The sequence below is a fragment of the Eurosta solidaginis genome, chromosome 1 (assembly GCF_040869045.1).
Source record: "Eurosta solidaginis isolate ZX-2024a chromosome 1, ASM4086904v1, whole genome shotgun sequence".
Lineage (NCBI taxonomy): Eukaryota > Metazoa > Arthropoda > Insecta > Diptera > Tephritidae > Eurosta > Eurosta solidaginis.
Window position 1 is genome coordinate 227,070,918 of NC_090319.1, and position 23,581 is coordinate 227,094,498.

The following is a 23,581-nucleotide window of genomic DNA, read 5'->3' on the forward strand; positions in this document are numbered from 1 at the left end:
GCGTCAGCAATGTCATCTTCGCTCTTTATTACTGTGTATGTGAGGAAGTAATGCCGTCTTCGCTCTTAACTACTGATAACATGTATGTGTGACTGCTTCTATTTCTTCTTCGCTCTTAGCTGCTGTTTACATGTATGTCAAATATTATGTTGTCTTCTGATCATGGGTTTGTATATGTCAGGATATTCAGAATAATCTAAGATGGAATATGCCTGGTCTTTAATTCATCAGGGTTTACGAAAGACTGACTGTGGTTAATAAGGTCAAATATGCAGAGATGCCACAGTACAAAAGTAAAATTAAAAGAATCTTCGGTAAGCACCACGGTTTGAGCTTATCGCTACTCAAGATAGTGCTAAATCGATGTTGTTTAAGTTGTGTACCATCGACATCCTTGATAACAAAGCGATCAAATCGAAGAACTTTGCAACAGCATACAGCCCTCGATATTTGTGTTCTAGTTTTCAGGACTGCCCTGTACTTGGAAAGCCACTTTCCATCAAGACCAGGTCACCCTCGTGATACTTATGAGGCTCTTTGTGGTTCGCGCTAAACCGTCGTTGGCGCATTTCATCCAGGTTAACATGATCGTCGTGTACAGTAGCAATGATCTTATTACCACTAACATCACGCTGAGGGGAATCGATGGCTAAATCAATTACTGATTATTTCGTTGATGTATTCACGTGGGTGTTGATAGTAAATTTAAGACGGTGCAAATCCTCATCCCACCTTGGGATTTGCGGTTGTACTCTTGAGGAATGCCAGTATAGACTGATTAACTCGTTCAGCCAGTCTATTTGATATAAATGTTCTAACTGCCACTTTGATGTGTTGAATCTCATTATTTTTACAGAAATCATGAAGCATTAAAAATGTAAGCGATGTTCCTCTCTGGGTAATAATCTTCTTCGACAACCCGAAGTACATGGACAATTGATTTAACGCATCTCTGACCGGTTTGGTTTTTGTGGATTTAACCGCCACAATTATCGTATATCGGATCAATGCATCCACAATGACAAGGATGTGCTCATTATCTCGTCAACTCTATATAAATTGCCCCTAGTGGTCCATGCGTAATACTTCAAATGGCAGCTTGGGAACCTCCATACCATACATTTTTTCGCAGGCTAACGTGTAAAACAACATTCTATACACCCTTTTAGATATAGGCTAGGTTAGGTCAGGTGGTAGCTGCCCTGATAAAGAAAGCTCACTTGGACAACACGAAGGTCCGTTGTGATACCACATACACCAAAAGTAAGGGTAACTTAGATCTAGCTACTTAGAGAATCGTTTGGTAGCAACGATAAAGCTCCGAATGATACCAATCTCAACTTTGGATAAATCCTCGGGGGATCCAAGTGAGTCGCGACCGAAGAACTTTCGCCTAGATTTGGCAAAATCTGGGAAATCAAGCATAAAGTGATTTGGTGATTCCACCTCGTCATCCTCCATACAGCTGCAGCATAATGGAGTTACCAGTATATTGAGACGAACCGCATGGATACCCATGGGACAGTGCCCTCAGCCATCTTCATTCGGTTCAGTTGTACTGATTCGGGCTAAGAGATCCGCTTGACAGTTACCTGGGATATCACTATGGCCCGGGACCCAGATAATCCTAATTGTAATATAATTCGATGCAATCGCAAGCGGGGTCAGGCACTCCCAGACCACCCTCGATCGCACTGTAGTTAAGCTCAAGGCCTTGATAGCCGCTTGGCTATCAGAGTAGATGTTAAATTCCCTAACCGTAGCAGCACTGGATAGCATTTCATCTACCGCATCCTTAATCGCAGCAACTTCCGCTTGGAATACACTGCAGTGATCAGCCTTAAACTTGCGGCTTACACTTACTCTTAGCAAAAGACCCCCCCCCCCCCCCCCACCAACCTGTCCGTCCAACTTCGACCCATCCGTGAACAAGTTAACCGGTCCCATGCCTCAGATAATTCCTCTTCCTCACTCCTCTCTCGGTGGAACGACTGGGGTGAAGGTTGTATAGGGAGCAGTTATCAGCATACAATATTCCGTTCTGTCCGAGATAAAGTCACAACTGGTAAGAAGGCTAGAGGGTCCGAAGTCGGAAAGCCTATAGCCCATATCACGAAGCCTAACCAACGACCGGGCCGCGGCCGCCCTTCCCGCAATATCTACTGGATATATGTTCAGAATGACGTTCAGTGCCAAGGTAGGTGTTCTCCTGAGCGCCGTCCGTTGCACTGACACTAACATTTTGGAGGTGCTCGCCATGTCCAGTGCTTTCCACCAGACCAGCACTCCATATAGCAGAATCAGTTTGACAACCATCTCATAAAGTCAGTGTACTACTCCTGGCGAGAGTCCCCATGTCTTTCCGACAGCTCCTCTGCAGCTGTACAAGTCAACCGCGGCCTTCCTGGCCCTATCTTCCACATTGGATCTCCAGGACAGTTTCTTGTCCAAAACAATCCCCAAATATTTAACCATATCAGAAATTACCAACGGTACCCCTCCAATCGAGGGAGTTTTGAAATCGGGCATCTTATATCTCCTTGTAAAAAGAACCAATTCCGTTTTTCCCGGGTTGACCGCCAATCCACATGATTCAGCCCACCTAGCCACAGTATCCATGTAGCCCTGCGGAACATCGCGCAGGGTGCCCGGAAATTTCCCTCTGACTGGGATAGCGAGGCCATCTGCATAGGCAACCACCCGACAACCATTGGCTTCCAGCTCCACAAGAAGCTCGTTGGCTACCACAACCCAGAGCAGAGGAGATAGGACACCGCCCTGTGGCGTGCCCCTGCACACCTTCCACTCAATTATGGCCCCTCCCCACTCCCCTGCGACGATTCTGCTCAATAGAGGTTTGTTATAATATCAACCATAGACGCCTCGACTCCTAAACCCACCAGAGCTTTTTCGATTGACCCCGGTAAGACATTGTTAACAGCCCCATCGATGTCTAGAAAGGCACCCAGAGCAAACTCTTTGTGTTCTAGGGGCCCCTCTATTTGCTTTACCATCGAATGGAGAGCCGTTTCCGTCGATCTGCCCTTGCAGTACGCATGCCTTGAAGCCGGCAGTAACCCCCGAGGTATCCTTTCCCGTAGGTACAGGTCAATCAACCGATGAAACGTCTTAAAAAGAAACGACGAGAGACTGATTGGCCTGAAATCCTTAGGTGATACATGAGATCTTCTGCCGGACTTCGGAATGAAGATAACCCTAACCGTGTGCCAAGATTTCGGGATATAGTTAAGCCTGAGGCAGTTAGTGTAGATGATGGCCAACCAGCGGCAGGAAATACCTAAAGACTTTTGATTTGCGTGGGAATGATTCCATCCGGGCCCGGAGAATTATAGGGCTTGAACGGCCCTATAGCCCAGGTTATTTGACTTTCCCGTAGTGGCCAACGACCGCCGACCATGCAGGCGAAGATTCCTGCGCAACTGGGACATCGGGAAAACGATTGTCCAGTAAAAGCTTTAGGGACTCCTCGCTACTCATCGACCAGTCCCCACCATCATCTCTCAGATACCCCAGAGGAGCGGGATTCCTAGGGAGTATTTTTGTAAGCCTCGCGGATTCATTACAGCCTTCTAAGTTTTCGCAGAAGCTTCGCCATGCATCTCGCTTGGACACATTTATTTCATATTTATAAATCCCCAACTCACCTTATAGAGCTCCCAGTCCGAGGGTAATTTACTCCTCCTGGCTCTGTTGAAGAGCCGCCGACTGGACGCTCCTAGGTCGTCAAGAGAATCCGACTGCCAGGACGGCTTGCCCTTCCCCCTGTAAGTTTTCAATGAGCAGGACAGTTGAAAGACGCTATTGCTTGCGAGGTGATGTTTTCCACTAGAACGTCTATCTCAGATTCGGCCACGTCCGAACTAACAGTAGGCGCCGCAGTCAATAGCTCTCCCTTCCTACAATACAAGTCCCAGTTAGTGCTTTTAGGGTTCCTAAAAGATATTTTACCGGGACGTTCTTCGTTCACCGAGAACTGAATATATCGGTGATCAGAGAAGGAGTGCTCGTTGAGAATCCTCCAACCAGATATCCGACCTTCCAGTTCTCTACTAACCAGGGTGAGGTTCAGTGTAATGTTTGGGGAATTAAAATAAAGTAATTTAGGTTGCAGTGCCCATTTTGCGGCCATTGAAGCGGCAGCAGATTGAATTAAGTTCTTTATTCAACCGTTGTTTTCTTTTATACAAAATTTCTATGAGCTAAAATACTTACTTACACTAATACTTACAAACTAAGTGTAAGTTAACTTGGAACAAGTTAATACCACCCACGTCGTCCACAAGAGGATCATCTACCATGAGCTAGCGGATCCCATTCAAAAAATTATCAATTTTTATCACTTACAATTGGTTAAGTAACTGACACCACCCACGTTGTCCGCTTAGCAAAAGCTAGTCGTGCCCATACCATAAATTAGTCTCATAAATTGTTTGCAGCTAAACAAGTAGCTGACAAAAAATTCTTAAATTGTATTTGACGAAATACTACTACTCATATTTCGGCCAACCCCTTATAAAATTCCCAAAACACTTTGCGCAATATATTCGCTAACCCAAGTCCGATCGCACTTAATAAATTACGAATGCAAGCCTATGCGTTTTTGTCCAAAAACGATTAAGCAACAGTCGAAAAGTATGTCACTTGAGAATTTGGCCACTCAAGCATTTCAAAGCGACACGCCGCCAACCCATATGTTGACATACGGTAACATGTCGGGCCAGAATTATGCGAATATAGGTCGCACTGAAAAATGCAAGAACAAAATTATTTACATAGGAAATACTTTCCAATATTTCCAGCACATAGGAAAAATAGGGCATGTGCAGTTGCAGCGCATGCACAATTCTAGTATAAATAAGAAAATTGCTGTAAATTAAACCAGTCTTTTTTGGTCTTCAATAAAGAAAATGCTCCCGAAGCGACCCCGGTAAAAAATAAAATATCCGGGGAAATTGCGTGTGAAGTCCTGAAAATATAAAGTAAGGACTCGCGGAAAACATACGTCAGTGAAAAAATCGCGTGTGAAAGTCCTAAAAATAAAAAGTAAGGACTCGCGAAAAAAAAACAAACAAAAGCTGATAAACTAGAAAAATGAAAGTCCGGTCAAACCAAAGGACCCGCGACATACATTAATATTCGCGACTATAGCAGTGGGCCCCGTAGTAGCCAAAGCAAACCGGTGGTATTACGTACCAGCCCGCGGCATAGGAAAACGTTTAAAAAAAAAAAAACATTTGTGGAGCAAAAAATTAAAAATAACAACAAAAAATTTCCTCAGCGGGCCAGGCGCGCAGTGCAAGTGGAATAAAAAGCGTGAAAGGAAAAAACCCTACAGCCTCCAGAGCAAGAGAAGGCAGTAGCAGCACTAGAAAAATTACACCAACCACCAACAGTGAACAAAGAGGTAAAAAGAATTTTTTTTAACCTAAGCTTAAAAATTAAGACACATATTTAGCCTGGAAAGAGAAAATTTTTGAGGAAAAATTAATTAATAATAAATTATTCTGCCTAAAATCCAATAAAAGGAAAAAAATATTTAACAAAAAAGGGAAGGAAAATTTGTTTGGAAAAATAGTGTGTGAGGAAAAATTAAATATCGCTGCTTAAAATTAAATAAAGGAAATTTAACTTGAATAAAGTAGCTACAGCAGAAGACTACGATAACCCAGATACCTTAGTATATGAAACCAGACAAATGATAGAAGTTGCTAAGAAATTATATAGAAAATAAAAGTTAATAAAAATTATTGAAAACATAACTAATTTTTTTTAAGTGCGGAAATTGGAATAGAAAATTCCTAAAAGGGACAAACGGCATACTTTTCAACATGGCCAACCCCAACAATTTAGTTAGACCTTCGATCCTTTCCCAAAATCAAACGCCACAGCCCCCCAGATCAATAATCAAAACGAGCAATTAAATATAACGGAGCTAAGAAATCTTATATCTGAAATTGCGGGTAACGTCTTGACACAACAAGGACCACAGGTAGTCCAAAATATTTTAAACCCAAATTCTGGCTTGGCTACAGCGGTAGACCAAGATATTGTAGAAGAACAAAGAGGAAACCTAGAAGAATTAGACAAAATGACAGATGTGGTCAAATGTCTAAAGGATTTCTCACGTCGCGCAGGAGAATTCAACTCCTGGAAGAAAATTGTCGATCGTATTCTGAATTTATACGAACCACTAAGGGGTACACCAAAATACTATGGCATCCTTAGTATAATAAGAAATAAGATAATAGAAAATGCCGATGCGGCATTAGAATCCTATAATACCCCTCTGAACTGGGAAGCAATTACGCAGTGTCTCGCTATGCACTACGCAGATAGACGAGACCTATCAACCTTGGAATATCAAATGATCAAGCTCATACAAGGTGATAAATCGATAGATGTATTCTATCAACAAGTGTATAAACACCTGTCTCTCATTCTAAACAAATTGGGTTATGAAGGTATGAGTAGTGAAACGCAAGAAGGCATGGCAAACCAATCAGGTAAATGCTAACGCAAGTGCGCCGCCGAGGCCACCAAGCCTCAACCCAAAGCAGAGCCTATGGATGTGGACCAAAGCATACATTCACGTAGAATAAACTACATGAATAAACCCACGCAGAGTCGGTACCAAGGAAAAAGACCTGCAGAAAATCCCACAACTCAAAGGGAAAAGTCACAAAGAACTTTTGACATGTCGGAACAAGCAGAGAGAAGGTATAGAGAGGATGAACAATCAGACGTTCATTTTTTAGCCTAATGAGCTCTTCGCTCCCTTACTTTGAAACTAGAGTGGAGAGAGGGAAAATACTCAGATTTTTAGTGGACACAGGCTCCAGTAAAAATTATTTACAACCACATTTAGCAAGGAAACAGATAAAAAACAAAGTCCCATTCCACGCCAAATCAGTCGTAGGAGACATAAAAATTGAAAAGCATACCCTATAAGGAAGTTTATAAAAGATTGCGCTAAACTAGCAAAACCCCTAACAACTTTTTTAAGAGAGGAAGAAGGCAGGATATCAAAAAATAAATCCTCAAAAATTAAAGTAAATTTAGATAAGGAAGCAATAAAAGTTTTTAATAATGGGAAAAAATCACTTATTTCCAGGGACGTCATTCTTGCATACCCTGATTACAATAAAAAGTTTGAACTAACTACGGATGCTTCCAACTATGCAATCGGAGCAGTCCTGTCACAAGAGTCAAAGCCTATAGCATTCATTTCAAGAACATTAAATAAGGCCGAAGAGCATTATGCGGCTAATGAAAAGGAAATGTTGGCTGTAATATGGGCCTTGAACTCACTTAGAAATTACCTCTGTGGATTAGCTAGAATACAAATATTCACTGATCACCAACCGCTCACATACGTATTGAGCAATAAGAACAATAATGGTAAACAGAATGTTGTCGCTGATGCTCTATGAAGGATACCCGTCGAACAATCACAAGTTAACAGCCTATCGGTAGCATCCAGATCAGATAACAGTTCATCACACAATTTAATTTACAGCGTCAAAGAACCGATAAATGCCTTCAAAAATCAAACTTTTTTAAATATTGATGGTAGGCCATCTTACGAATTTAAAATCGAGTTTCCTACATATCACCGCCATGTGATATCACAACCGGAATATTCGGAACAGATTTTGTTATCAATCTTGAAAAAATATTTAAACCCTTCAGTCATTAATTGTTTCAAAACTGAACAATTCATCATGGGAAAAATACATACGCTTTACCCACTGCATTTTAGCAAATATAAAATAAGGTTCACTCAAGGAATGGTGGAGGACATACCTGATGACCATAGACAACAGGAGATAATAATAAAAGAGCATAAGAGAGCTCACACAAATTCAAAAGAAAATAAAACTCAAATTTTAGGAAAATATTATTTTCCAAGTATGGCATCGAAAATCAAAACAAATTTTAAAAATTTCGTGACTTGCAAAGAAAATAAATATGATCGACATCCGGCAAAGCCGCAAATCCAATCAACACCTATCCCTACATTCCAAGGTCAAATAGTACATATTGATATACTTCGTATGGGAAAGCAGTTAATCTTAACCGCAGTAGATAAGTTTTCTGAATACGCAATTCCAAAGCTTATTAAATCTAGAGCCACCGAAGATATAAAACAACGATTGAGAGATATTCTTTTTTCACTCGTACCATAGACGATAGTCATGGATAATGAGAGATCATTTAAATCAGAAGAAATAAATTTTATGATGGAAAACGAGTTTGGCATAGAAATTTACCGAACAGCACCGTACACAAGTTGCTCAAATGGTCAGGTGGAACGATTTCACTCTACCCTACAGGAAATAATGCGATGTCTCCAATGCGAAAAAACGCATAAAACTTTCAATGAATTATTAGAAAGATCAGTCAAATAATACAATTATAGAGTGCATTCCACTACAGGGAAAAAGCCAATAGAAGTATACTTTGGTACACGGGTCACTACAAACCCGCTACTGTTATAAAAATTAGAAACAGCAAATAAACTTAAGGAGAAGCAATTTTCAGATCTTGCATACCATAATAAGGATAGAACACCATTGGGGCAGTATAGTATGTGAGAAAAAATTTATGTTAAAATAAATAGAAGATTAGGAAATAAATTAACCCCTAGATACAAGAAAGAAATAGTGGCACAAGATTACAACACCACAATTAAAACACAATCAGGAAGAATAGTGCATAATAATAATATTAAACAGAGTTATTTTTGTTTTCCAATTAGAATCCACCGTCAAAAAATAAAGTGGAAAATGACTATGGTTATGCAGCTTCTATCATTAATGGTTGCCCTGACAGCGGCACAACAAACTGACGTCCAAGACTTAGCGAACAACTACGGATATATACCCGTTAAGATTAGAGAGCAGAAAACCATAAGCCAGTACAATAAAGTTCTTCATTTTATAAATCTGACAGCTTACAACGAAACAATCCTTCTGATTGCAGACAACATAGAAGCGTTAACAGCAACAAATTTCGAGGATAAACAATTGCTAGACACAGTAAATAAAAATTTCATGCTATTAAAAGCCAAAGTAAGTTATCTACATCCACACAGTAAAACTAAGCGAGGTTTAGTGAACGTTGTAGGTAAGGGACTCAAATACATTGCAGGCACCATGGACAGTGATGACGGACAACAAATTATCAGTACACTGACTATGCTGCAAGACGACAATAAACACAACACGGACAAGGTTAATAAATTAGTATACACCAATAAACTTTTAGTTGATCAGGTTAACAACATAAACACACAACAAACTCTCATTCAAGACTACATAAACTTATTTAGGAGAACCATTCAAAATAAGATCAAAACTATTGAAGACGAGGTAGAATTCATTAAACACATATATCAGGTAAACAACGACATATTATTCCTACAAAGTCACATAAACGACATTGGACAAGTAATCTTTTCCAGTAAAATAGGTATAATTCCCACGGATATCCTAACGAAAATAGAGTTAAAACTCATTCAGAATTTCGATAGCTATAGAGATATGAAATTAGCAGTAATTTTCCAAAATAATAATATCATTATAACTATATTGATACCACAATTTTCCCCTAACACTCTTTCCAAAATAAAATTTGAACCTATCCCAAATAGTAATAATTTGTCAATAGTATTAGACGATTTCGAAATATTGTTAAACGAAAATAATAATGCATTTAACAAGATTGTTAAAAATAATATGGAAAAGAATTTGAAAATAATAGAAAATCAATGTAATCTGGATATTCTAAAATTTAAAGAAGCCGACTGTAAACTAAAACCTTTCATTGGAAAAAATATTGTAGAAATATTGCCAGGAATCCTAATAATAAAGACTTCAAACTTTAACATTAAACATGATTGCAATAAAATAAAGATTAAACTAACAGGAACATTTCTAATCAAATTCGAGAATTGTTAAATAGAAGTTGCAAACAATACTTATCAAAATAGCAAAATTTAAATGTACGCCACGTTTATACTACCAAATAGAATAACAAAAATAAAGGAAACCTTAAATGAAACAAATGCAGAATTGAAATTAGAGAATTTATATTTGAAACAAATCAAACAGGAGGAATATATAGAATTACTCTCCAACCAAAATACAAATGTACATATAATTAGCTTAAGTACAGATTTATTAATTATAGTCATTATTATTATATCAATTTCAATACTAATATGCATTTATAAACATAAGAGTAAATTTTATCTTGCACCTGAACTACAATTACCAGCACAAAAAATTACAAATATATCAAGTGGTCCGTTTTTGCAACTAAAACCCCTGTAATTCATTAAAACTTATAAAAATTCAAATGTCGATTGGGGACACCCGACTTAAGAGGGGAAGAGTTAACTTGGAACAAGTTAATACCACCCACGTCGTCCACAAGAGGATCGTCTACCATGAGCTAGCCGATCCCATTCAATAAATTATCCATTTTTATCACTTACAATTGGCTAAGTAACTGACTCCACCCACGTTGTCCGCTTAGCACAAGCTAATCGTACCCATACCATAAATTAGTCTCATAAATTCTTTGCAGCTAAATAAATAGCTGACAAAAAATTCTTAAATTGTTTTGCCGAAATACTACTACTCATATTTCGGCCAACCCAAATAAAATTCCCAAAACACTTTGCGCAATATGATCGCTAACCCAAATCCGATCGCACTTAATAAATAACGAATGCAAGCCTAAGCGCTTTTGTCCAAAAACGATTAAGCAACAGTCGAAAAGTATGCCACTTGAGAATTTGGCCACTCAAGCATTTCAAAGCGGCACACCGCCAATCCATATGTTGACATATCACACACATACAAACCTGAACCGGCCATACGGTAACATGTCGAGCCAGAATTGTGCGAATATAGGTCGCACTGAAAAATGCAACAACAAAATTATTTACATAGGAAATACTTTCCAATATTTCCAGCATATAGGGAAAATAGGGCATGTGTAGTTGCAGCGCAGGCACAGTTCTAGTATAAATAAGAAAATTGCTGTAAATTAAACCAGTCTTTTTTGATCTTCAATAAAGAAAATGCTCCCGAAGCGAGCCCGGTAAAAATAAAACATCCGTTTTATTATTTTTTATAACACACATATACGTTCAGTTCAGTTCCCTGGGAACTGCATTCTAAGCATAAATAAAATTAGCTGTGGAATCTGCAACGCAAGCTCCAAACAGTAGCATACCAAGGTTCAGGTTACCAGATGATGCACGGTGTACAAAATATATGTTTGTACAAATGAATGAATATGTCAATAGAATCTCAGGCCGTACCAAAGCGAGCCCAAATATATGTATGTACAAATGTATTAATACGTATGTAAGAGTCAGTGCATTTTAAGATATTCCAAAACGGGTTGGAATATATGTTTGCACAAATGAGTGAATAACTTAATGAGTGAATGCTACACCATCCGCCTTTTGAAAGAGTAAACATATATAATTTTGTACACGAATTATCTATGGCTACTCAAGTTATACTATTAATTTTTGAATTCGTGTGTGCTTACTTTGTTTGTTGGGTTTTTTTTTTTGTGTGTCAGTATTTTATGACATTTAGCTTGATTTCCAAAGAATAGCTTACATTTGTAAGAAAACAAAAGTAAACCGAACATATGATCAGTCGATAAAGAATAACCACAAGTTCCTGAAGATGGCTTCAGACTGAAGCCGAAATATTGACAAATTAAAAAAACCAATGAAATTTTAAACATTGTGCTTTATTTAACCACGGCCTTTAAGCTCATTATTATTAACATAACGTAAACGCATAAGGCTATAAAAATTACCAAAAATTTATTTTATTTTTGTCGACATTTGTCACATGCATAACTTCTGGGGTTAATGCAAATATTAGATCTTTGAGAACTTGGGTACCTATTATATATTTTTTCAAATTTGCCTACTCGAGTATTTCATTCATTAACAATCAATTTGTCCCTAAGGGCAACTGTGTTTTTATTTTACAAGGCCTAAATTGTCGGCACTTTTCAGCCTGGTTAAGTACTATCCTAAGTCAATATTTTCCTAAATAATCTGGTTGCTTGTCTTATGCTACAAATTTTCTATCCTTTTGGATGAAAACGAGCACGACATGTCTAATTGCAAATTTATTTATTTATTAAGCGCTTTATTTATAATAAGGTTCTCTTTGTGACTTTTTATTTTCTTCATTCTGGCTGGTTTTTAAGTTTCCGATCTTGCGGAAACTTTAGGTATTTTGCATATTTCCACTTTCGTAAGATTTTTAGTCAAGCATTATGTTGCGAATTATTATTATTTTATAAGGTTTGTGGTATACATTTTCTACCTTGACTACCACTTTGAATTAGCAAATTCTTGAACTTAGACCGTGCTAATGAAGCTGTCTCAATAAATTCTTCTATTGACATAGGCACTTTTCAGTGATTCATTTGTAATTTTTTACTGCACTTATCGAAATTGGGTTGAGTTTAGATGGTTTAGGGTGCTAAATTTGAATATTCTATCAATAGCACGATTAAGCAGGTTAAAACTGCTAGCCAAACATCTGAAATGTTTGGGTTAATTTTTGGCTTTGGTTCAGCTGGTGATTCATATTTTAATATTCTATGCTCTGATGTTTCAGAGTTTCTTTTTCCTACCTCGTAACCAGATATGGCTATCGTAATGTCATTTGCCAATTTTTTCCACCAAGACATTGTGAAAAATAAAAATTTCCTTTAATAACATTTCTGTTTTCAAAAAAAGGTCTAAGAATATGAAAAAGGACTAATTTAGGCTTAATAAAATTATTGATTTTGTTCTTACGTAAAATTTTATTTGACAACTTTCTTGTTTGTAAAAATTTTTTTTTTGTTTTTTTTTTTCAAAATATCATAATTTATATTTTCTTACTTAACAAACTTTACTGAATATTGGAATTTGAAAATTTATTTCTTTTCATTTTCTACGCCACTTTGGGCTTCATATTTTTTTCTCTTCTTTTTCATATTAATCTACTACAACGCAAGAATACTGCGTCAAATTACCCCTGATTACTAATGATGGTCATTTGAAAAAATTAGAGGGGGGAAAAAAATTCTTAAATTTATTGGCAAAAATCTACTTTTTGCCCGTAAACTGGCAGCCGTTAGGTTGCCAAATGTTTCTAAAAAGTATTGTATTGTATTGTTTAATCTTTATTTTCTCTTAAATATTTACAATTTCTAGAGTATTACAATATGAAAAAAAAATACAAATAAGAAAATAGATAATGACATTATATGCTCATTCAAAGAGCAGAGGAAATGCCATTTCATTCGTTTAGTATTATAAATGCTTATGGGCACATAATATTAACAAATTATAACTAATTGCTTACAATTGAAAAGATATAAATATGTATAAGGAAAACAAAAAAATTCAAAATTAGAGATGTCAAGGTACTTTCATCGAATGGAAAAAGAAAAAAAAAAAAAACCTCCAGGCCACTGGTATAGGTCTCAAAAGAGTTTCAATGCCCTCATGATTGAAACCAAGTAACCACTGTTTCACTTCCCTCAGAAACGCTGCTAGCCTTCTAATGAGTCGTATCTCAGCAGGTAGTTTGTTATAAAGATTACGTGATACGATGGTGTAGAACTTACGAAAAAGTGTGGTGCGAAAGCTAGGAACTTTTGTTTGAGATACCGTCTTATTTCTCAGATTGTAAAGGTTGTATATTGGGCTTTGCGTATACCCGCTCCTTATTAAAAAAATTGTTTAAAACTTTAAAATAGTACAAGTGCCGCACAGGAAGAATTTGTAATTTTTTTAATAGCTCCATAGAGTGTGTTAAACGACCAGCTTTACATATTCTTCGGATTAGATACTTCTGTAGGATTAAAAGCGGATGGATTTAAAATACTTAAATAAAAAAATAACTTCCGGAGAAGCAAGTTTCAGATCTTACATACCATAATAAGGATGGAACACCATTAAGGCAGCATAGTATAGGAGAAAACATTTATGTTAAAATAAATAGAAGATTAGGAAATAAGTTAACCCCTAGATACAAGAACGAAATAGTGGCACAAGATAACAACACCACAATTAAAACACAATCAGGAAGAATAGCGCATAAAAATAATATTAAACAAAGTTAATTTATTTTTTCCAATTATAATCCACCGTCAAAAAAATAAAGTGGAAAATGACTATGGTTATGCAGCTTCTATCATTAGTGGTTGCCCTGACAGCGGCACAACAAATTGACGACCAAGACTTAGCGAACAACTACGGATATATACCCGTTAAGATTGGAGAGCAGAAAACCATAAGCCAGTACAATAAAGTTCTTCATTTTATAAATCTGACAGCTTACGACGAAACAATCCTTCTGATTGCAGACAAATAGAAGCGTTAACAGCAACAAATTTCGAGGATAAACAATTGCTGGACACAGTAAATAAAAATTTCATGCTATTAAAAGCCAAAGTAAGTTATCTACACCGTGGTGTGATGGTAGCGTGCTCCGCCTATCACACCGTATGCCCTGGGTTCAACTCCCGGGCAAAGCAACATCAAAATTTTAGAAATAAGATTTTTCAATTAGAAGAAATTTTTCTAAGCGGGGTCGCCCCTCGGCAGTGTCTGGCAAGCGCTCCGATTGTATTTCTGCCATGAAAAGCTCTCAGTGAAAACTCATCTGCCTTGCAGATGCCGTTCGGAGTCGGCATAAAACATGTAGGTCCCGTCCGGCCAATTTGTAGGGAAAAATCAAGAGGAGCACGACGCAAATTGGAAGAGAAGCTCGGCCTTAGATCTCTTCGGAGGTTATCGCGCCTTACATTTATTTTTTTTTTATTTAAATTGTTTGCAGCTAAATAAAAAGTTGACAAAAAATTCTTAAATTGTTTTGCCGAAATACTACTACTCATATTTCGGCCAACCCAAATAAAATTCCCAAAACACTTTGCGCAATATGATCGCTAACCCAAATCCGATCGCACTTAATAAATTACGAATGCAAGTCTAAGCGCTTTTGTCCAAAAACGATTAAGCAACAGTCGAAAAGTATGCCACTTGAGAATTTGGCCACTCAAGCATTTCAAAGAGGCACGCCGCTAGTCCATATGTTGACATATCACATACATCCAAACCTGAACCGGCCATACGGTAACATGTCGAGCCAGAATTGTGCGAATATAGGTCGCACTGAAAAATGCGACAACAAAATTATTTACATTGGAAATACTTTCCAATATTTCCAGCACATAGGAAAAATAGGGCATGTGCAGTTGCAGCGCAGGCACAGTTCTAGTATAAATAAGAAAATTGCTGTAAATTAAACCAGTATTTTTTGATCTTCAATAAAGAAAATGCTCCCGAAGCGAACCCGGTAAAAATAAAACATCCGTTTTATTATTTTTTATAACACACATATACGTTAAGTTCAGTTCCCTGGGAACTGCATTCTAAGCATAAATAAAATTAGCTGTGGAATATGCAACGCAAGCACAAATGAAACATGTTAATAATTTGTCTACAGGTAAAGGCTTGTTGCGAGCAAGCTCCAAACAGTAGCATACCAAGGTTCAGGTTACCAGATGATGCACGGTGTACAAAATATATGTTTGTACAAATGAATGAATGTGTCAATAGGCCGTACCAAAGCGAGCCCAAATATATGTATGTACAAATGTATTAATACGTATGTAAGAGTCAGTGCATTTTAAGATATTCCAAAACGGGTTGGAATATATGTTTGTACAAATGGGTGAATAACTTAATGAGTGAATGCTACACCATCCGCCTTTTGAAAGAGTAAACATATATAATTTTGTACACGAATTATCTATGGCTACTCAAGTTATACTATTAATTTTTGAATTCGTGTGTGCTTACTTTGTTTGTTGGGTTTTTTTTTTTGTGTGTCAGTATTTTATGATATTTAGTTTGATATCCAAAGAATAGCTTACATTTGTTTTTCTCTTTTTTTTTTTTTTTGTTTTATTATTGTATTTTTCTTTTGCATACAATAAAAATTTTCTTTGTGTTTACAAAATTAAAGTGCTCTTATTCTATGAGTTTAGGTCTATTTTTATGTATTACAATTTTCTTGTTTTCATTGTCTTGATTTATGTTTTCTATGTTTCTATTTTCTACATTGTTTTTATCCATATGTACTACTCTAAATGGAATTATAGTAAAATTATTATTTTTTCTTCTTATAGGGTATTAATAAAATTATTTTTCCTATTCTACCGGTCATAATAAAATTATTTTTTCTATTCTAAAACTATTTTTCCTATCGGTATTTTATATTCTACAGGGCCCTATATGCATGTCTACTATCTACCTTATGACCTCTCTAAAATTCAAGGTTTTCCTAGATGAAGCAGGTCAAACTTTTATTTATATTTCTAAAAAAATAATGAAGATTAATGATTTAAGTTTCCTTACTTTCTACTCCACAGGACCCTATATATATATTATCGACTAAACATAGGAGATTTAGTTTTCCTTACCTTGACTATTTCTATTAAATAAAGCTTTTGCATTTTTATTAAAATTAAAGCGTATAAAATAAGAAAAAAAAAATCATACTCTACAAGTCACTTATCGTAGAAGAAGGGCAGAAGCATGGACCATGACAACAGCAGATGAAGCGACTTTGGGAGTGTTCGAGAGAAAAGTTCTTCGAAAGATTTGTGGACCTCTACGCGTTGGCGATGGCGAGTATCGAAGAAGATTTAATGATGAGCTGTACGAGCTGTACGCAGACATCAACATAGTCCAGCGAATTAAAACGCAGCGGCTGCGCTGGCTAGGCCATGTTATGCTCCGGCCAAGAAAGTGTTTCTATCGGAACCTGCCTATGGAAGCAGAGGTAAAGGGCGGCCCCCACTCCGTTGGAAGGACAGGTGGAAAACGATTTAAACTCCCTTGGTGTGACCAATTGGCGCGGGTTGGCGGAGCGAAGGAGCGACTGGCGCGCCTTGTTGGACGGCCATAACCGTTTAGACGGTTAAGCGCCAATTAAATAAGTAAGTAAATAATAAAATAAGATGATGGTTACAGTCATCATTTGCTGAATATTGACATTGTTTTAAAAAACGGGATTTCTGAGCGTATTATATACAGTAGATTGGGTAGATTCAGTTGCTGCTAGAGCAAGAAGTAGTTATATAGTGATAAGTAGTTAAACCAATGGGTGCAGTGGATGCAAATATTTTTCGTATCTTTTCTTATACCATTTTTCATATTTTCCGGTAATATTTTTATTTGACCTTATGTATCATGCGGTTTTCTGGGTGGCCTTCCCAGCTGGGGTCGTCATGATATTTATGAAGAATTTATTTTATTTTTTTCAACAATTGTCACATGCATAACTTCTGGGGTTAATGCAAATATTAGATCTTTGAGAACTTGGGTACTTATTTTATATTTTTTCAAATTTGTCTACTGAAGTATTCCATTCATTAACAATCAATTTGTCCCTAAGGGCAACTGTGGTTTTATTTTACAAGGCCTAGATTGTCGGCACTTTTCAGCGTGGTTAAGTATTGTCCTAAGTCAATCTTTTCCTAAATAATCTGGTTGCTTGTGTTATGCTACAAATATTCTATCCTTTTGGATGAAAACGAGCGCGACATGTCTAATAGCAAATTTATTTATTTATTAAGCGCTTTATTTATAATAAGGTTCTCTTTGTGACTTTTTATTTTCTTCATTCTGGCTGGTTTTTAAGTTTCCGATCTTCAGATAACTTTAAGTATTTTGCATATTTCCACTTACGTAAGGTTTTTAGTCAAGCATTATGTTGCGAAAAATTATTATTTTATAAGGTTTGTGGTATAAATTTTCTACCTTGACACACTTAATATGTGCTATTTTCATTAACTTCTATGGAAACTACCACTGTGAATTAGCAAATTCTTGAACTTAGACAGTGCTAATGAAGCTGTCACAATAAATTCTTCTATTGACTAAGGCACTTTGCAGTGATTCATTTGTAATTGTTTACTGCTCTTATCGAAATTGGGTTGAGTTTAGATGGTTTAGGGTGCTGAATTGAATATTCTATCAATAGCGCGATTACGCAGGTTAAAACTGCTAGCCAAACATCTGAAATGTTTGGGTTAATTTTTGGCTTTGGTTCAGCTGGTGATTCATATTTTAATATTCTATTCTCTGATGTTTCAGAGTTTCTTTTTCCTACCTCGTAACCAGATATGGCTATCGTAATATCATTTGCCAATTTTTTCCACCAAGACATTGTGAAAAATAAAAATTTCCTTTAATAACTTTCCTGTTTTCAAAAAAAGATCTAAGAATATGAAAAAGGACTAATTTAGGCTTAATAAAATTATTGATTTTGTTCTTACGTAAAATTTTATTTTACAACTTTCTTTTTTTTTCAAAATATCATAATTTATATTTTCTTACTTAACAAACTTTACTGAATATTGGAATTTGAAAATTTATTTCTTTTCATTTTCTACGCCACTTTGGGCTTCATATTTTTTTCTCTTCTTTTTCATATTAATCTACTACAACGCAAGAATACTGCGTCAAATTCCTCCTGATTACTAATGATGGTCATTTGAAAAAATTAGAGGGGGAAATTCTTAAATTTATTGGCAAAAATCTACTTTTTGTCCGTAAACTGGCAGCCGTTAGGTTGCCAAATGCTTCTAAAAAGTATTTAAAATACTTAAATAAAAAAATAGCTTAACTAATGCCAAATTTTATCTTAGCTGATCCTCGTTCTCGTTGTTTCTTATGCCACGATCTTTTTTTATTCCACTCCGTTTTTTGCGGTTTCTCAGTTGTCTGTGATGTCCTTAGCTCTACTCACAGTTTTCAATTCGTTTTGGCTTCCTTCTTGTTCTCCTTGTTTGCAGTGATCCTGTTTTTATTCCGCTTCGCTATGCGTCGGTGGTGGTCGTTTTGGTGGCGGTAGAGGTCTTGCAGTATCCGAGAAAAATATTTTTCCTTCTTTCCTTTGTGGTATTCAAGAATTTTCTAAGATTTGTCATTTATTCCATTTCGCTATGCGTCGGTGGTGGTCGTTTTAGTGGCGGTAGTGGTCTTGCAGTATCCGAAAAAAAATATGTTTCCTTCTTTCCTTTGTGGTATTCAAGAATTTTTAAGGTTTGTCCTGCACCCTTGTTGTCACTGTCGCTGTGATCCGTCCCTTTGCATTGACTATACCATTCGCCGTTGCAAAGTTGATGGCTTGAACTCCTTTGCAGTAAGTATCCTGCTTAGTATAAAAATGAAATCAGTCATGCTGAATTAAGCAAGGCTGACAGGATTGTTGGTAGAATGCCAATTTAGGCAGGGGGATGCCGATTTAGGCAGTAGGATGCAGATTTAGGCTGTAGGATGCCGATTTAGGCACTATGGCAGGATCGCCATGTAATGTTTTCAAAAAAAAGGTAATGTTAGGAGCGTCCTGCTAAAGATGTTTAGCAGACTGCATTGTAAATAGCAGTTTGCCCATTCCTAAGCAGAACTGGCAGGATCGCCATTTAATGTTTGGGGAATGAAAATAAAGTAATTTAGGTTGTAGTGCACATTTTGCGGCACCAAATAGAATTTACTGCCATTGAAGCGGCAGCAGATTGAATTAAGTTCTTTATTCAAACGTTGTTTTCTTTTATACAAAATTTATAAGAGCTAAAATACTTACTTATACTAATACTTACAAACTAAATATATAACACACATATACGTTCAGTTCAGTTCCCTGGGAACTGCATTCTAAGCATAAATAAAATTAACTGTGGAATCTGCAACGCAAGCACAAATTAATCATGTTAATAATTTGTCTACACGTAAAGGCTTATTGTGAGCAAGCTCCAAACAGTAGCATACCAAGGTTCAGATTACCAGATGATGCACGGTGTACAAAATATATGTTTGTACAAATGAATGAATGTGTCAATAGAATCTCAGGCCGTAACAAAGCGAGCCAAAATATATGTATGTACAAATGTATTAATATTTATGTAAGAGTCAGTGCATTTTAAAGCGCCAAATACACGACACGAACATTTCCGCGAACATTCCGCAATCTTGTTCGCAGCTTTGGCCATACACCATACGAACTTTTGGCCGAACATTAGTTCTCTTTCAGACAGCGATGAATACGGACAACAATTGTGCTGCAGCAATATTGCTCGCTGTGGCAATTAAGCGTAAAAAAAATTTATACATTTCAATAAATTCACTCAGAAATTTTTTATTGTCCATTTTACTTTTCCGCGCACGTCTGTTCCGTTCAGAAATTACTACGATTATGAGCTATTTCGCCATACACGCGCGAACTGGCAAACACCACCATTCACGACAGAAAAGGTCGCAGAAACATGACATAACGGGAATGTTCGCGGAAATGTTCGTGTCGTGTATTTGGCGCTTAAGACATTCCAAAACGGGTTGGAATATATGTTTGTACAAATGAGTGAATAACTTAATGAGTGAATGCTACACCAGGACCTCCTCCCTTACCGCAGTAATAATGTGCGACACTCCAAAATGGGTTGGAATATATGTTTGTACAAATGAGTGAATAACTTAATGAGTGAATGCTACACTAGGACCTCCTCCCTTACCGCAGTAATAAAAGTCATGTCATTCCTCCTATTACATATACAAAGCTCCTCTTCTACAATAAAAGTAAATAAAGACTTACCTCTAGTGTTGGTCCGAGCTTCCCCAGATGCAATGATGGACATTAGCATCGGCACCGATGATCACGCCAACACCTCTCCGCTTTGCTTCATCGGTGATTTTGCCGAGTATCGCAGGTGGTGGTCCCACTACGTCCCCATGGGGCATGTACGCTGAGACCGCCCACATTTCATTACTGCCTCGCTCGAGGCAGACTGTGGTTACGTCAGCATTGCTGAAAATAGAGAGAATAAAAGCTTTAATCTCTTTTTAACAAGCACAGAGGATCTACGCCTACCTGCCCCCCATGCACCAAGGTGTTGAATTTTCCATTCCTTAATCCAGAAATCTTACTGCCGTTACTACTCAGCCACGGCTCATGGACAAGGACTATATCCATCCCGCATTTTTCAAGGCAGAGCAACAATCCGCAAATTTGTTTCTCTGCCGCCTTAGAGTCCTGAAGATTGATTTGACGGATTTCCAACAAAACCGCTCTTCTTCCGCACCCCATCCTTGGTGGATTCGGGTTAGTCGTATCCATTCTAAAAAGTCCCCCATCATGGCCGCTATCCGGAGCCGATTGTGTAGTCGCCCTTCAACGTTCTCGTGGTTATCTATGCTACGCAGGGAGGCCACGCGAGGGTTGACGCATTACCTTATGAGTAATGCGTTCAGAGCCAGACCGAGTGGTTTTGGAATCGTTTCAATTTAACGTGTTACGAAAATTAAGCTTGCCGAATTATTTGTAAAGTTAATCCAGTGGTGAATTACCTTCCTGCGATTTGATTCTTTACTTTTCTATTACTTACAAGTTCTCTTTTCAAAATGTTACGTCAAACATTTATACTACAAGTTTTGTTCGGAACAATTAAGTGTGGCAAACACATGCGAGAGAAGAAATTGGGAATGAGCTGAGCTGCAACTGAAAGAATTGAGAATCAGTTTTGTGACTACTATATTCATTTCTATTTGCAAAGCGAAGTTCAAAACTATAAATTAAATAAATTATAAAATATAAAATTTGGTGAAAGAGTTTAATAAAACAAAATAATAAAGTGTATAATGTTTAATATGTGCCAGCATATTTGATGTAGCCCAATTGACGTTCGGTTTGCAAGTGCCACCGTGGTGTGATGGTAGCGTCCTCCGCCTGCCACACCGTATGCCCTGGGTTCGTACCCCGGGCAAGCAACATCAAAATTTTAGAAATAAGGTTTTTCAATTAGAAGACAATTTTTCTAAGCGGGGTTGCCCCTCGGCAGTGTTGGGCAAGCGCTCCGAGTGTACTTCTGCCATGAAAACCACTCAGTGAAAACTCATCTGCTTAGCAGATGCCGTTCGAAGTCGGCATAAAACATGTAGGCTCCCGTCCGGCCAATTTGTAGGGAAAATGAAGAGGAGCACGACGCAAATTGGAAGAGAAGCTCGGCCTAAAATCTCTTCGGAGGTTATCGCGCCTTACATTTATTTACAACTTTTTTGTTCATTTGACTACTAAAATGGTCAATTACGAATCAACGATTTCTGCGCAGTTGATTCAACATCTTGTTGCGATGGAAAAAAATTGACAGAAATTTCAGTTGAATTGACCCGTATTTCGGTTGATTTTACCAGTATTTTTCTTTAAGTGTATCTATCTCGATTAGTTTATGCCGTTAAGGGGTACCGTTATGTGAACAAAATTAATATACTCTGTGAGCTCTGCTCAGCTGAGTATAAAAATAATATCCGTATAGCCGCAATTCAAGAAACAAAGATAACTGCCAGATTGGACCTCCAAATTTGCGACGGCTACAACATTCATAGGCAAGATCGCGCAAGGGGTAATGGTGGTGGCCTTGCCTTTATCACTCATCACACCGTGCAATATAGTCTATTTCAACCTAACATCAGCCGCAGGGATAATACCTTAGAAAGTCAAGGCATAACCACCCGGTCAGGCGATGATGACCTAGAAATAATTAACGTCTATATTCCCCCTGGCACTTACCGTCCTGGCTATCGAACTGATATCAGTACGCTACTCCGTGGCGAAAGTCGTCTTATCCTTGGCGATTTCAATGCTCACCACGATCTCTGGCGTTCCAGCTTGCCAGTCGCAGCAGACGCAGGCAGCTAGCAGACCAAATAGACATTGCGACTTTCTGCACGATAAAAGGCGATGCCCCCAACAGAATTGCAGGTAATTGCCACAGCTCACCTGACATCTCAATCGTCAGTGCAGGGCTCATAAATTGCGTTGAATGGCAACCAATCCTTACTGTAGCTTCCGATCACTTGCCCATACTCCTTTCAATTGAGCGACCGATATGGGTTCAATCTGTTAATTCTATTACTCCCAGAAATAAATGCTTGGCAAAAAACTTCATTTTAATTGCGTTGAACTCTTCACGTTTTGGAAATCTCACATACTTATACGCAATCTGATTTAATGCCTGAGCCACTTCAGACACACTTCGACTCACTGAAGTTTCGACAGTGAAAAGAATTCATCTTGGCCCACCGTACGTTGGAAGCTACCAGTTGCAAAAAAACGCAGTGCGCACAAAACTTTCATGTGGCTTGGTATGGCGTGAACTCTGGAAGATACTTTAAGAACTGGCATAAAATCATTTATCAATTCAATGCATAACGCTTTGTATAGCGATATAGTTCAATGAAGTGCTCCTCAGTTATTTAATAAAAGGGTTTTCTAAATCTCGGAGATTTTGCCTCAAAAAGCGAGGATATTTTTAACAAAACAAAGCAAGAAAATAAAGGTGTCTCGTCAAATATTGTGTGCGTTGCTGGCGAAGTGTAGGTCCTTGTCGCATTTTATTTTCAACAGTGAAAATTAGATCATTATCATCTTTACCTGCGCCGTTGTCGTATTCTCCT